This window comes from Ictidomys tridecemlineatus, chromosome 12 (genome assembly GCF_052094955.1).
Source record: "Ictidomys tridecemlineatus isolate mIctTri1 chromosome 12, mIctTri1.hap1, whole genome shotgun sequence".
Taxonomy (NCBI): domain Eukaryota; kingdom Metazoa; phylum Chordata; class Mammalia; order Rodentia; family Sciuridae; genus Ictidomys; species Ictidomys tridecemlineatus.
Window position 1 is genome coordinate 25,139,859 of NC_135488.1, and position 11,930 is coordinate 25,151,788.

Consider the following 11,930-nt stretch of genomic DNA (forward strand, 5'->3'; position numbering starts at 1 on the left):
ACGGAAGTGCTGTGGACAGATGAAGGCAGAGATATGTCTAGGGTGTAGGCTGCAGTGCCTAGAACTTGGTATTCTCAATGAGTGAGGTTGGAGCAGAGGAGGTGGCAGTGATTTGTCACATGTGTAGGAGGGGATGTGTTCCTGGTGGCAGGGAAGAGAACCTCCTTAGCATGACTAGGTGTAGGAATTTGGGGTCGGGATCACCTGGGGGGTCATGCCAAAGCTTCGGAATGTTAGCCTTTGCATGTATGTAAATATGGAGCTAAAGGGGTTCTGGGCAGAATTTCTATGGATGTGCAGTAGACATACTAATGCTGCAGGTGTCCAGCTGCAGAGGAGACATGTTCAGTGACTGCCAGTGCTGAGTCAAGTACATCATTAGAACCAGACCCGCACCGAGCTTCCAGAGGCCAGGGCCTCTCAAAGCTGTCATGAAGCACTCAAGTGCACACTCTTGTATCTGAGTCTGTTTTGTGTAGTGGCAGTCAGGACCAAAATTTTCAGTGCATCTGCCTCTTTTTCTCCTGAATGTTTGACCACAGTCTTCTGGGTAGCTCCTCTAAAAGCCATTCTCTGATGACATTTGTCCCACCCTGATCCAGGTGACCTGTAAGGAGACAGTGACAAGCCTCATCCGCAGGGCCTTGGACCAAAATTTGTTGCAGCATGAGGATGTGGACAACTTTGAGCTGCTGAGTATGATGTCTGAGGATGAGAGTAAGTAGGACAATCAGACAGTGGGGAGACATGATCCACAGTGGGCTCAGGATAACTCACAGCCAAGAGAAAGTGGGCCTTGTCCCCAAAATACCAAAGTGTGGTGGGCCTGGCAGAGACTCTCAGGGGTTGTGGGTGTTTTGTGGTATAATCCTTGAGTGCCACCTAACAATTCTCTCCACTTCGCTCTGCAGAAATCAAGGTCTCTGACCACTCACTGGTGTGTCTGTCCATGAATCCGGGAATAAAATATTTTATCGTGAGGAAACGCCCCCAGGTCAAGGGAAAGGAGGTAAACACCTACCTTATTCAAGCTGTACTTGTGCTGCCATTCCACTCCCACCTGGGGAAATAAGAAGCCTGAGCACCTGGACATATGTGCTAGAAGCCCATAGAGCCAACTGACAGGCTGGGGTGGCTTTCTGTTTCTGGGTTTGCTGATGTTCCATCCCCCACAGTTCTCAGAATCAACCTGCAAGTCCTCCAGGCCGCTTTCCCACAAGCAGGTGGGAGACACCTGCTTAATTCGTGTCCACTTAGAAACACAAAGTCCAAAGATGGCCAAGACTGTTTTGGTAAGCCTGGGAGCAGGGGTGTCCCCTGGTGCTTACACCTGGGTGGGGAACAGACACTGGTCCAATACCATGGACTACTCATGCCCTCTTGAATTTGGAGCTTCTGGATGATCAGGAGGATAAAGGGGAATCAAGAAGGGAGAGGTCAGTGTGAAGGGCTGGAGCTGAGATGAGGGAGAGCAGCAGCTTGTCCACTGCCATGTCTGAGGGAGTCTGTGTGTCAGGTGGCAGCATGCAGTCCAAAAGGGCAGGGGCTGGTATGGGTGACAGATGAGAATAGGATAGGACCTAGGTTGCAGGTTCCCTTGTATGTGATGCTGACATCTATGGAGGAGGACAGCAGTGTGAGGTTCTGCATGTTCCTTGAACAAGGAGCTGAGAGAGTCTCTCTGCAGAGTCGATATGGATGTGGAGCAAGCACACTAAATGTCCAGGTAACCCAATGACCACGCTTGCCGGATGAGGTGCCCTCCTACATCCCAGCCAGTACTGAGCCTCTGGAGGCCAGGAGCTCTTGTGGCTATGTTTCAGCACTCCTGTGTGTGGTCATGTTCCTGGGTCTGTTTTTGGCCCTGGCAATCCAGACCAAAGCCTCTAGGTTTTGTGCCTAGGCCATTCCCGATGCCGCCTGCATCCTCGGGCAGACCTGGGATCTTGGAGGCTATTGTCCCATTCCTCCCAACTTGTGGGATGAGATTGCATCTGTATGCAAGTAGTTGAGTCCTTTCACTTCGAGAGGAGTGCAGCTCCACAAAGAGCAATGGCAAGCCCAGGAAGTCCTATGTACAAGGATTGGGCTAGTAGCCTATGGGAAGAGCCCACGCGATGAGCAGGAGGTCACCCTCAGGTAGTAGGGTCATGGATGTTGCCCTTGTATTTAGAGTGGAGGTGCCTCCAGAATGCCCCTGCCCACTGCCCTTGAGTAGTCACTTCAAGGCCCATTTCCTGAAGGCCTGTCTCCCATGCTGCTCCAGGTGACCTGCCAGGATAGGGCTCCTGTCGTCATCCGCAGCGCCCTCGACCTACACTTGCTTACTCAGGAGAAACCAGAGGATTATGAGCTGGGCCAAATCATCTCTCACCATCAGAGTAAGTGAGACAATCAGATGGCAGAGAGCAAGGGTCAGGATGTGGACTCAGGTCAACTCTTAGCACCAAAGAGTAGTCTCTGACCCCCAAGAACACTCCAACAGGGTGTGTTGGGTTCTTGCACAAAGACAACTGCACTTCTGCTGGTGGAAGTTCTTGAGGTCTAATAGTGTACCCCAGTGGATATTGTGGCTCCCCACCAGGTGACCTGCCCAGAACATGAACAGGCATACAAAGCTGACATCATTGAGGAGTGAGGAGGAAAGCCTCTTTCCAGGAGCAGTATGCTTTCATGGTCTGGGATAGGAGTGGTTTCAAAGAAACGTGGGAATGCATGGGCTAACGATGGAACTGGCATTTTGTGGACTGAAGCAGTACTATTGAAAGCCTTCTGTGTGCCCAGAAATCCACTGCCTGGGCAGAGCATTGCCAGGATTCTAGCAAGCAGTAACAGGATGAAATTGGGAAGAAAACACAGCCTGGGAGACAGCCTGAATCATTTGTTTTTGCATAAATTCCATGGTCTTCCGCACCTGAGTTCACTTGCCAAGGAGTGATCACAATAGCCGGGTTGTGATCCCTAACTAAAGTCAGATGAGGGCTTCCTGAGCACGTAGCCACAGAGCTCATCTGATAATAATGCCAGTGCTTTTTCGTTGGTTGGTTGGTTGGTTGGTTTTTGTGAGCCAAACACCACAGCATCCATTATCCCAGCCTATGTACGCTGAAGACCACCATCCCAATGAGTTCTAGGATCACTTGTCTCCTATCTTAACCTTCTGTTAGGTTAGTAGAGTCTATGGAAGAGAAAGTCTGTGTGGGGCCTTGGTAGCCTAAGAAATTCATGGCAGAGATACCCACATCCAACCCAGAAGGGATGGAGAGCAGGCTATAGGTTAGAGGAGGGTGACAGGAAACAGGTGTTCAGAGGAAGGAGAAGCGGGCTGTTGTATTCCCCCACTCGGGGTCATGGCACCACTGGGCCATACACCATGTTGGAGGGAAGCAGTCCCTTTGCTGGTCTTTGGAACCATTGTTCTCAGTAGGGCAGCATTTGGAATGTGGCCTCCATTCTCAGAAGCCTGGTTCACATGGAGGCAGGCTCCACCAACACAGAAGCATGGCTCTAATGTGGTATCCGTGCTGGTCAGCCTGTCCTCACTGTGGCCATACTTGAGGAAAATAACTCAGAGGAGGAATCCTAGGCCTTTTCTCTGGGTTTCATAGCTTTCTCTTTGGTTGTGCACTGAGGCTGTCCATAAAGCTCTAGTGTGTGGCAGTGGAGAGCTCCTCAGCCCTTGCCACACAGGCATAGACTGGGAGAGAGAGAACGAGGGTGGCAGAGAGGGAGAGAGAGAAAGATGGAGAGGAGGAGGAGGACCTCTACTTGGAGAATGAGGATTCAGTGGAGCCAACAGGAACAAGGTACTGTTGCCCAGGGCGCAACCCTGTTTAGGTCTTCCTCCAACCATGCTCAACCTTTCTTCCAGTCCCTCCCACCTCCCAGTAGTGTATTCATCTTGAATGAGAATTTCATGTTGACATCAGAGCACTCACCATCCAATGCTTCCCTCCAAACCCACCTATGAAGATGGCTCATGTGGGGACTGAATCTTCGGCACAGGAGCCTTTTGTGGGAGATTTCAGATGTAAATCTAGTGGTGTGCTTTGGCAGATGCAAGAGGACCTGAGATGTTCTGGATTCCAAAGCCTTTGGTAGGACAGACATTAGGTGTGTTGAAGTGCTCTGCCTAGTTATTCCTCAGGGAGGACTGTGGAGGCTGTCTTGTTGGTATTGGTGCTGAATTGGAGAGCTCTCAGGTGTGTGGCTCTGGCCTTTTCTGGCACAGGCTCTCAGATGTTGGGGTGTCCTAGGGAGCACCTCCTGAGTGCCACCTTCTTTTTGTACACCCCTCTCTCCCCAGAGCTGAGGATTCCAGCGCAGGCCAACGTATTTTATGCCAAGAATCCTCACAAAAAATCCAACTTCGTGCTGAGGAAAAGGAGCCTCTTCCAAAAGAATGATGAATGGATCCAGCCTCAACCTCCCTCTCGTCCTGCAAAGAAGGCTCCTGCCCTCCTGAGGATGCTTGCAAAAATCTGCTGCTGTGTGCCTGGGCGGGGCTGAGGCAGCCCAGGAATATTTACATTGATTACTATTTGCTTCAAAGTTTGAATCTATAGTTTGCCATTGTCTTTGACCTTGTTAGTAACACAGTTGTTACTCTATCCTGTATTTTTTGTTTCCATTAATATATTATTATTTTAAAATATATATGTTTTTGTTACCTGATCTACTCTGATGATTTGAGTATACTAAATGTAGCAGTGTTTCCTAACGGACACATCCAAACCAACAGGAAGGAATATTTCATTCTATCAGCAAGAACTTCGGTATTTAGGAGTTTGGCAGATGGCATTATCTGAGTCAGTTTTCCAATGGGGGCAATGAAGTATCAGCTATCATGGTACAAACACAAACAAAGACACACAAACACACACAAGAGCGCACACACTCACTGGGAGATAGATAGACAGATGGAGTTGGTCCCTGCTGAAATACTTTGGAGACGGGGTTCTGATTTCTCCCATTTTGGGGTATTTTCAATTGCACAAGGTATCTTGCAAATGAACCCATGTCTGAGGAAGACATGCATGTGTACTTCACATGCCACTTTTCACATAGCAGGAAGGTCATGTCATGTAATATTTTTCATGCAGCTGTGTTTTGACTGTGAACCATCCCATGAGGTCATCTGTGGAATTTTCCACTGGTAGCATCACAATGGGGATCCACTCTTTGGATTTGGGGATATTTCCAATTTTCTTGATTTAGATTGGAATGATATATATATAGTTTTTGATGAAAATTCTGCATTTGATGGTAATGAATGCCATGCATCTAGGAATCTGTAGACTGCAGACAATGAATGGATGCCTACTATTGCCTGGACTGGTCTGAAAAGTCCTGTAGCATCTGAGCATGTGTGAGGGCTGTACAGGTCTTGCAAAAAGTCCAGGTCAGATGATCCTGCACAAAGCTGAACTCCTAGTGGTCTCCACAACAGTGTAAGGGCCAAGGAGAAACACACTTCCACACAGAAGATGGGAAGCTACCTTATGAAGGTGATTATAGGTAAGGGATCCTCTTGGTAGGACACATTTTCTATGGGGCCAGAACTCTGCTCTGAATGTGGTTGCTGAGAACTTGGAATTTTCTAACTGAAGCAGGGAGTGCAAGCTGCTTCCACTTGCAGGAACAAAGTGTGTTCTCGTTGAGCACTTTAGGCTGTCCCTGGTTGAACTAGAGTGTCAGAAGCACTTGTAATGATTGGCATTCACAGTTTCACATTGAAGCCTCTGTGCCATCTGTCAACCACTGATGGCTGCAAGTGGGGAATGGAAGCCATTTGCTGCAAGCAGTTTCAACTTGCAGGACTAACTTTGTTGTAAGTGGGCACATGGTGTTTTTCCTGTGTGAGCTAGAAGAAAGCAAAACTGCTTCTTACAGGTGACAGGCATGCTTTCACATTGAAGCTTTTGTGCCATTGATCCAAAACAGTTCACTCATGTGGGCACCTGCACTTCAACTGTATGTGGTAAACAAGTGTGACAAATGGATGTCAGTGAGACATTGGAGAACGGACCTTCTCAGCTGGTCCTCTTTCCTCCTGCAAGTTGGTGATCTCTTTCTGTCACACTTTGTGTTTCATGCCTGAACTGTGCTCTGAATGTGCTTGATGAGAACAGTTTAGAAGTGCAGAAGTGAAGCTGTTTGCAGAAGCAGCTTCAAGTAGCACAAGCTAACTTGTTCTCAGTGAGCACATGGAGATTTTTCCCTGGTTGAAGCAGTGTGAATGAGAATGGCTTCTCAGAGCTGGTAGGCATGTTTGGTTTGCATTTAGCAAACATTGCCATCTATCACCAAGAGTTCCTTGCATGCAGAAACCTTCTTTTTAAGTGTTCTCAGAAAGGTCTGATGAGTGGATTTCCATGGAATTCCGTGGAATTGATCTTTTCAGCAATCCTCATTGGCTTCTCAAAATTGGTGATCCTGGGTGCAAGGACTCTCTTGCTAGCCAACATTGTATTTTGGGCCTGACCTCCGCTCTGAATGTGCTTGCTGAGAGTAGTCTGGGAGTGCAAAAGTAAAGCAGTCTCTCAGCAGCTTCAACATTCAGGAGCTCATTTTGTTCTCAGTGAGCACATTGGGGTTTGTCACTACTTAAACTAGCGTGAAGAACCACCGCTTCTCAGAGGTGGCAGTTTCCCTCTGAACCATCTGTACAGTTGGTCAATGCGAGTTCAATGCAGGCAGGCACTTGGATTTCAAGTGAATTCTGTGACAAACAATTGAGCAATGGATTTCAATCAACCTTGGGCAATTGCTCTTCCCAGTGGGCCCACAGTTCTCCTCCAGTTGCTGAACCTAGGTCCAAGGGCTCTCTTGCTAGCACTCTTTGCATATGGGCTGAAACTGTGCTCTGAGTGTGCTTCCTGAAAATATTTTGGAAGTGCAAAACAGAAGAATTTTGGCAAGCAGCTTTCATATTAGGAAATGACTTTTTTCTCTTCGTGCCCATTGAGCTTTGTATCTGGCTGGAGTAGCCTTAAATCCAATGGCTTCTGAGAGCTGCCAGGCCCAGTTTCCATTGGAAGCAACTGTGCTCTTGGTCAATGGCAAGTTGGTTACTGTCAGGTACCTGCAGTTTCAATGAGTTTTTAGAAGAAGGAGACCAAGGGGATAAGATGAAACTTGTGCAATTCATTTCCTAATCAATGTTGGTGATGCTAGACCAGAGTGGACTTTTGCAATGATACTTTCTCATGTTTTTTGCAGGGAATATGTTCTTAATGTGCATCCTGAGATGCATTTGTAGGGGGCAAACAGAAAAAGTTTGTGCACAAAGTAGATTTGTTCTCAGTGAACACGTGGCGGGTTTTCCTTGGTTGAACATGCAGGAAGCAGAACCTCTTGTCAGAGCTGATGGCACCATTTCACTTGGAACCATCTATGCACTCAATATTAAGCAGAGGTCATTGCAGACAGGCTCATGCAACTTCAAGATAGTTTTCAGAATCCGTTTGAGGAATGGATTCCAAAGAATCTTTGAGGTATTGACCCACCCATCAGTCCTATCACTTCCTCTCTGAGCAAGTGCTCCAAGGTACAAGGGCTCTCCTGCTAGCACACTTTGGATATTGAGCCTGAACTGTTCTCTGAATGTGCTCAATGAGAAGAGTGTGAAGCGCAGAAGAGAAGCAGGGTATACAAACAGCTTCAATTGCAGGATGTAAATGTGTTTCTAGAGAGCATATTGGGATTTGGGCTTGGTTGAACTAGTAGGAATTGGAATCCTTCTTAGAGCCAGCAGTTACGGGCTTTACTTAGAAGTTTCTGTGTCTTGTATAAAGCAGAGTTTGTTGCTCATGGGTACCTTCATTTCCAGTGAGTTTTCAAAAAATTTGAGAAAAATATTTCAATGAAACTCTGGGCCATTAATCTTGTCAACCGTCCAATGTTCCACGTGAATATTGGTGATGTCCCAAGGGATCTCTGGGTAGCACAATTTGCACTTTCATGTCGTCTGAACGTGCTGGCTGAGAAAAGCTTGGAAGTGCAGAACAGAAGCATTTTGTGCAGGCAGCTTCCAATTGAAGGAACGGTCTTGTTCCCTGTAAGCACATTGAGGTTTGTTTCTGGTTGAAGCTGCATGAAGTGGAACCGCTTCTCAGAGCCGGCACTCTCAGTTTCTCTCTGAAGCATCTGTTCCATTGGAAATGTAGATTCCCTTCAAAAGGGCCTCATCTAGGGAGCCTTCCCATGTGCCTCCCACTTGATTCAAACTTCTCCAGTGCCCTTGTTGTCAAAGCAGAGACTCTAGGAGAGAGGGGCTCTCCATTCTCCACACTAAAATATCTCAGCAGGGAGGACTCCTCCATGCTTTGATGGCAGGGCTGTGATCACCTGGAAGGTGGAAATAGGAGGCTTCCAGGGGGCTGGTGGTGTTCCTAGCCAGGGTGCTGGTCACTGCAGTGCATTTAATCTATGGATCTCAATGAGACTTATGCTGCAGATTTGTGTAATTCTGCATCTGTTTGCAGACAGTTCTTCATGTGGGGAAAAAGCAGTGTTCTCAAAGTTTGCTTTACATTATACTCAACTGGTAATTTACAAACCCCAGTGTCCCATCTTAGCCCAGAGCCATTCCATCAGCCCAGGGCCAGTGGGTAGTCCAGCGGTCAGTACTATGCACAGCTCCCAGGTGGCTCCAGTGTGTAGCTGAATTTGAGAGCCAGTGTACTGTAGGATTTGCCCTTGAGGTTAGAATTCATTGACTTCCTCTTATGTCATTTGACTAGTCAGGATGTCTCATTAACTATCTGTGAAATCTTCAAGTTAGCAATCTCTGGTCATTTCTACCCTCTGAGGCACTGGTTCAACAGTTGGTCATGGTCATGGGTAGTCCTGGGTCACAATGAGGGAGAAGAAGACAATAATGTAGAATGGTGGTGTAGAGAGTCAGGGTGGGGCCAGAGCCCACACTGTAGTTAGGGTAGGGAAGGGATCTGAAGAGACTACCTTGAAAGTGAGCTCTGGCTGCAGTTAACCAGGAATCAGGGCCTGGAACTGGAAGCCATGACAGGGCTTCTGACTAGAAAGGACACATCCTTCTGGGCTGAGTTGGAGGTCCATCCAGGCAGAGGCAAACAGAGAGGATGCAGGAGAGGGTGATGGTCTAGATCACAGAGCAGCTCCATCATCATATAACACAGAGTGAATTTTTTTCTTCCAGTTGTTGGTAAATGCTGATTTATTCATGTGATACATTCACATCTACCTTGTCCATTGGAAAGGCCGCTCAACCACCACAGGCGATGATATCTTGCTGGATGTGTGCATTCTAAAAGGAGGTGAGGTTGGCGCCAATAGAGTGTGTGGGCGCTCAGGCATTGGCAAGCTTGCTTTGGAGAGTGAATTCTCTAAATGTTATTGGGCTGGCTTTTGAGAGCTCCTATGGTTTGGCTAGACGTAGAATTCTTTCATACAATTTAGCATGGTGTATATTTTAGAGAGCATGATCACTGAGGGGCAGCTTGCCGGTTTGAAGCCGTGAGCTTTAACATCTATCAAGTTTCTCACCTCGAGTTGGCTACCTACAACTGGTGACAGTGTTTTACTACTGCTGAGCAATACCGAACAAGTCTCTGGGCCAGTAATCCATTGCTGAACTACATCACCAACAAAAAGACACTGAGTGAAGGTGAGGACCAGAAGAGCCTGGGAACCACCAGACAGCAGCCTTGAAGTCCTGAGCTCTGGCACATCATATGCCAACTCAACTGGGTATCAACCTCTTCCTGGGCTCATTAGAACTGTGTGCTTCAACTTTCAGAAGCAAATGCAGAATGATAGAATCTTCTCTGAGGACACTTTTCTAAGTCTTGTTTGCAGCACATCTTCTAAGTCTTATTTGCAGCATGTCTTCACTGGAATGAGTAGGCATTCGGCATTCTGTTGTACTTAAAATTCATTCTACCCCTACTTGGTAGGTTGTGTGAAAGTGACTCGGCCTGAATGCATTTTACATGCCAAAATATGGCTTGTCTTTTCTCCTAAACTTATCAGGGCAGTCAGAGCAGCCAAGGAGTACTATTCAGGCACAAAATGGCCAGATAGACTTGGATCACTGTACATCTTTCTAGAACCTTCTTTCATGCTCTGGCTTCCCTGAGTGTGGGGACTCTGTGATCCAGATTTGTTAGCAAGTAGTTTCTTGGAAGGCGATGCTAGAAAACTCCAGGTGGGAACAGGAAGTGATTAGGAACTGGAAGACAGGGTGTACCAGCCAGTTGTTGTCACTAAGTGAGTAAACACAGTTCTGATAAGGAGTGCTGGAGGTTCACGTAAATCATGTTATTAATAGAACCCTTCCAACAGGTGAGAGAGCTAGGGGTTCTCCAACCACTCCTGCCAGCCATGGCAGGATTCTGCTGCTGGCCTTCACTGTAGGCAAATGGGCCATGGTGCTGGGGGCTCTAGGTCAGCTGGGGTGTGAAGAAATGGCATAGTGCTGGACAATGTCATCCAGCTTTGAATCCCCAGACTGGTATCTTTAGCAGGGAAAGGTCAGAGACTGTACTCAATGCAGCATCTACTTCTCAGCATAGTGCCAGGCACACAGCAGAACTTCATCAATACCCGTGGAATGCACTGGCTCGCCCCAGCCCTGCTCCAGGCCTCTCTCAGCTGAGCTCTTTCTGCTGGTCCTGTCTGTTCTAGTATATTCAGCTCTTGCTTCTTTGTATTTCACTTTCCTGAATTATGTCCTCTTTTTCCACACTCCTGTGGTCACTCTTTCTCCACACTCCTCTGGTTCCAAATGGCTGTCTGGCGGGGCTGTGGCAGAGAGATCTCATTACTACCAGAGATGGAGTTTTTAAACCAAATAAGACATGTGCTCTGCTGCTTAGGATTGTCTTCAACATAACGTGAGGTAGAAGGTTTGAAATTAGGATTGTCCTCCCAATCTTAAGGCATGTCATCCCTGCATGCACACCAGGAAGTACCCTGGGAAGAAAGGCAGGTGTGGGTTTGGAATCAGAGACCAGCATGAGAAGAACACTTTCACTGCTTACTAGACAATGAGCTTGGGCTTGTTCTGTAACCTCTTGGGACCTCAGTGTTTGCATATCTGAAATGGGGATAGTTGTATGCCTGACTTCAGGAGGTGGGTAGAGAGAATCCTAGAAGTAGAGGAAGAAAACACACAGCATCTGTGAAGTACCCCGCCCCCATCTTTAGTCTTTCCATGATTTTCTAAGCGTATGTTGATTGACTGTTGTTTACAATAGCCTGCAGATCTACCTGAGGTCCCATCTAATCCACATGGATGGAGAAGCTCACCTTTGCTCAGTTGCCACATTTGCAAGGACACCTTCTAATAGAATCAGATCTAGGAAGCTGGGGTCCCTTTGCAGAACATACAGGATCCACAGCAAAGTTCAAGCCCCTGAGAAAGAGGGCTTCTGCTGGTGTCCTCATGTCCTCATGGGCACTGCAATGCCTTTCTCCACAGATGTTCATTGAGAGCCTGGTCCAGGCCAGGCAGGGCTTCCTGCTGAGGATGTGGCAGAGAATGAAGCACATGCCTGGCTGGCTTGTAGGGGAACAGTCGGGGGCAAGACAGGCCAGTGGTGGTGAAGACAAGACCAGTTAGTTGACTTGTCCGAAGGTCTTGGAGCCAAGCACTCTTCTAAGCACCTCATCATAAAAGCTTCCTCATCCCTCAATAGTTGCAAGAGGAACAGTGCTTTGGTTGTCCCCATTTTCCATAGGTGACAACTGAGGCACTGAAAGATCAGGTCACTTGGCCAAGGTCATGGAGATAGCACAGGGGGAAGTGTTGGCTGCAAACCCTCCCAGGTGGCTACTGCTTTGGGCTCTTTATCACCCACGGCCTGCAACCTCTTGGTCATGCTGTGGCCCCTGTGACTGGTCTGTCACCAAATAGTGATTCACTGCAGGGCCTTTCCCGAGTTTTCTTC

At 47.6% G+C, this 11,930-nt stretch overlaps 1 long non-coding RNA gene across 1 annotated transcript; it reads left to right on the forward strand.

Moving 5' to 3' along the window:
• The first annotated feature begins 608 nt into the window (after window positions 1-608).
• LOC144369563 (uncharacterized) lies at window positions 609-1,348 on the forward strand. Its single transcript, XR_013429349.1, has 3 exons — window positions 609-717; window positions 912-1,009; window positions 1,176-1,348. It is a non-coding gene; the product is annotated as an uncharacterized LOC144369563 (long non-coding RNA).
• Window positions 1,349-11,930: the final 10,582 nt, after the last annotated feature.